Source organism: Pseudomyrmex gracilis, unplaced genomic scaffold (assembly GCF_002006095.1).
Source record: "Pseudomyrmex gracilis isolate BER0280 unplaced genomic scaffold, ASM200609v1 scaffold_91, whole genome shotgun sequence".
NCBI lineage: Eukaryota > Metazoa > Arthropoda > Insecta > Hymenoptera > Formicidae > Pseudomyrmex > Pseudomyrmex gracilis.
The window spans coordinates 550,026-554,609 of NW_018020675.1; positions in this window are offsets into that span (position 1 = coordinate 550,026).

Below are 4,584 nucleotides of genomic sequence, written 5' to 3' on the forward strand. Positions count from 1 at the left end.
GTATCGATCGTGACCGTACAAAGAGATTTAGCGTTGGATCTTCGATCCATGATTTTTTATCGGATTTGCCGGCGCGCTGCAGAATGGAACCTGGCAAACGGAGAAAATGTTTACGACTGTGTTAACTCGAACGACGGTGCGCGGCCATATGTACATGGATCCGTCTATGCGGTGAAAAAAAAGAAAATAGCTTCGCTTTTGTTCTTCTCTTTCTTTGAGAGAAGATTGATTTGAAAGCAAGTACAACTCTATTTTTTAGCATTTAAACGTTCGAAGTTTATTTTTTTTTTCTTTCAAGTTTCTCTTACGCTTACGCGACGTGAGATGATTCCAATGAGAACTTTGAGATAGACGAGAGAATTCGTGTAAAAAAAAAAATCATCTTAAAAATCTTTTTGTTCAAAAAATGATATTTTTACACACATGTTTCGAGGAATTATCGCGATATAGTGTCTTTAATTCAATGACTTTTAATTGTTCTCTTTTGAGAAAGTTTACTTTACTCGATAATCATGAATAGAACGTCTCTCAATTATGAAGTTTCACATCCATTTCCTTTCCTCATGGAAAAGATGGAAATATTGAGAGTCAAAGAATGTTGGATGTATATCTTGAGAAATGAAAGTTTTTCGTATTCGAGATATGAATTTTGCATGAGCTCATATTTAATTGAAAGCAAACAAAGGGAATGGAAGTCGATCGTAATTTTTATCGTCGAATCGTAAATTTCATAAGAAATATTGTTTTGAGCTTCGCTCGAATCGTGAAAGTCGGATTCGCGGCGACGCGCGCGTAGAACGAGTAAGAAAGTTTTCTCGAGAAATCCAGTGAAAAGAATTCCGTAGTACCACCACGAGAGAGAAAGAAAGAGAGAGAGAGAGAGAGAGAGAGAGAGAGAGACGCAAATTTGCGGGATCCAAGCGGGATCTTGAAAACATTCTCCGGTTGAAGTCTCAAGCGTTGCTGAATTTTGGTGCTCGACAGACTGTAAAATTGAAATATCGGCCTGCGCTATCAAAATATCTCTCCGTTTCTTATTCTCGTCGTATATTAAAGCTTCTCTTCCTATACACACGGCATAGAGAGAGTTTTACAGAAGAGAAGAAAGTAAAGATATATTTACACTACATTTTTATTTTTCTCAATACGAAACATCACCTGTTGTGAAATCAGATCCGCGTGTAAATTCGCAAAATTCTCTTTCTTTCGAAGGATATCTTTATTTCTATTTCTCTCTCTTTCTTTCTTTCTCTCTCTCTCTCTCTCTCTCTTTCTCTCTCTCTCTGTTGCGTCAATGGAATATTAATAATTATCAACGTAATTAATCCTCGATCTCTCGTTCAACAAACGAGATGCAAGAATTATTAAGAGGAAAATTATGAAGAAAGTAGCTTTCGTCGTCATTGGAACGGAAATCGTTTACCGCGTTTAAGTTTCCGCTAGGAATCCATTTAAGACTTTCTGGAGAACGCGAAGGATCTAGCCGATACCTACGAGGAAGATCTCTTGGAGAAACTGCCTCCGGCTTTCGCGATTCGACGGGCCGTAAAATTGGGATATCGATCGATCGAGAGAGAGCAAGCGACGAAGAGAATTTCTACCACTGTCGATTTAGGTGTTCATCTGGGACCAGCTGCGTTTCGCGACACCGATAACGTTAAGCAAATATAGAAACTTTGGGGGGGGGGGGAGAGAGAGGGGGCAAAGATGTAAGCCGCGTTTGTGTGCGATTGGTCGATATATTGTTTGAAAGATGTAATTTGGCACCTACGCGGTTCGGTTATTGTTTTCAACAATTGATACGCTCTCTCTTCGAATTGTTTTTCCATGTGTCAAAGAGAGAGATTAAAAGTGCACGTTCGCGCGATTATCTTCGCGAGAAGGAGAATATGTTATTAATATTTCAAGCAGAGATGAGACAATAATACGTACATTAATTTATTTAATTAGCGGAAATGGAAATATCTCTCGCAAGAGATAATAACACTTAATATTTGTTTCTGATATAAATAAATTATGTGAAATATATATATACATATGTACACATATTATGATATACGCGCTTACACATTTTGCTTATTTAGAGAGAAATTACAACTTTGCTCTGATAATCGTTGAATCAGCAATAAATGCGATATACGTTTAAATTGCAAAAAATCACAATAGTAACGTAAATGCGATAATGCTTGCGAGAGAGAGATGATTAAAACGATCGTTTTATCGCGACGTGCGCGCATTCGACGTTTTAGAGTGAATTGCTTTTATCGCAAACTTTTACCACACACCCGCCGCACTTATGCCTCGAAACTCTTAACGGTAGATTATGTTCGGGAAATTGCTGTTTATCATTATTTCCGACGATTTTCTCGCCGCGCGTACGTATATAAACGCATGCGATCGCGAAAAAAAAAAGAAAAAAAAACGATCGAAAAAAAAGCGTTCTTGGCAATTTTCCGTGGATGGATCCATGTACATGTTACGCATACAGGCACAAAGGTTTCGGCCAAATATCGTCGCCGGAAGCGACGTTTATGCGCGCCATAGAGCGAATCTCTCTCACATACTCGTAAATTATTCCGTCCAATAAATAACGCCCGGATCGATGAGCGATAGCGATCAAAAGGAAACCGTCTCGTGATATATGTGTATCCTGTACACCCTGCGGGGGTTGATTTCGCCTTCCACCTCTTAATCCAGACGTACGTGTGCACGTGCGCGTACAAGTGTATGTGTGCTTGTGTGTACGTGTATCTGTGTTAAGCACGTGTTAACGTGTGTGTCGGTGATGTGATATGTGCGGCGAGGCCAGTCGCGTACATTCTCACGTTTTCATTCGCGCCTAAAGCACGCTGCAGCTTCCATTTATTTCCGTTAGTCATTCGCTTTCTTCGAAAGTCGACCGTCTCGCGTTAATTTACGACTTCGCGTGTTGCAAACAACAGAAATGACCATCTCTAACAGTCGTTCAAAACTAAAAGTAAAATAAAATTGAAAAAAATTTTTTAAAGGAGACAACAAAACAAAACAAAAAAAAAATACTTATAGCGCGGAAATTGTAATTTTGCAAATTTGTGAAAATTTATATCGAGCGAAACTTGATTAAAAGACGAAGAAAAAATTAACGGAGTTGGCCACTTTGGAAGACTGACGGAGATCGCGCAAATCTTATTAGTGTACTATAATATCACATCTACTTTCATTCTCTTAAAAATCAAACTTCACGTTTCCGCTTCGGTCACACGCAACGTTTCTCTTTGCTCGTTCAGCAATTTTGTCGTTTTTTTTTTTTTATTTTTTTTATTTTACTCGCTTCGTCCGCGACCATGCGAACTTTATTTCACTTTCTCTGTCACACACTTACACACACACACACACACTCTTTCTCTCTCTCTCTCTCTCACTCGCATTCTCTTACTTTCCTGTCGCGCTTACTCTTCTTTTATAGCGTCTTCTCTCGAAGAGAGAGAGAGCGGTCCGATAGAGACCGTCTCTCGCGAAATCCTTTCTTTCAGGATTTTTCTTCTTTTGCTCGCGCTCGTGCTCGCTTTTCGCGACCAAACGCCTTTTGTCGCCAGCGCGACGCGAAACACGTGAAACTGCAACAGTAGCAATCGTGCTACATCTCTCAAAATGAAAATCTGTCGGATTCGTCGTGTCCAGAGAGATCGTTGAATATTTCACCGAATTATATAGGTACACACACACCCACACCCACACACATGTATATACATATATATCCAATGGAAAATGCGCGGTTTTCTACGACCGTGTAAAAATATTTCGCGAAATAATAATCGCGCGAATTGAAACAAAATAACTTTGTTATAGCAGGTAAAATAATGAATACATCAGACCGTCGTAATAAAAAAAAAATTTTGAAAATTTCCAGTAAATTATTAAAAAAATGGAGACTTCTGAGAACAAATGTTCTCCGAACTAGCAAAACACATCGATACCTGCGATTAATATTGAATTCAAACATTATATGTTTTCATTACAGCGCGGGGTATTGTACAGCTGCGGTTTGAATTTTCGATGCTATCGAGTCATTATTCACATTCGCGCCAACGGCGTACAAACTGCTTTTGTTGAAATAATCGCGAATTTAAAGTTTTACGCGACGCTGTGTAAGGGAGCCTCTTTTTCAATATAAAATTATTATTTGCGCGTTGGCGTGTAGTCCGCAACCGCGCGCGCGCGCGCGCGCAAATTTGCAACGGCGAGTTATTCGAATTATTAATCTCGTTTTGTCGAGGAGCCGGCGCGAATCCATTTATCGATTTATATATAACGTACCTAATATTCGCGAGTCCGTTTCACATTGGCGCGCGCGGCGACTTATATATTCGTTTCGGTAGTTAATCTCACGCGTGCCGTAAAACGGAATTTGCACGCGCTGCGACGGAATTTATATCTCCGCAGTACGACGTGTATACCCCGTATGAGGTACGGCCCCGGTTCTGTTTAAACCCCCACGCCGGTAATTGTCGGATCATAAAACAGAACGGACTTTATTACCTTAAGATACAATAAAATGAGAATTAAGCGCCCTTGTCGCAGATTCTCGCAGTTGATGTTTTTTTT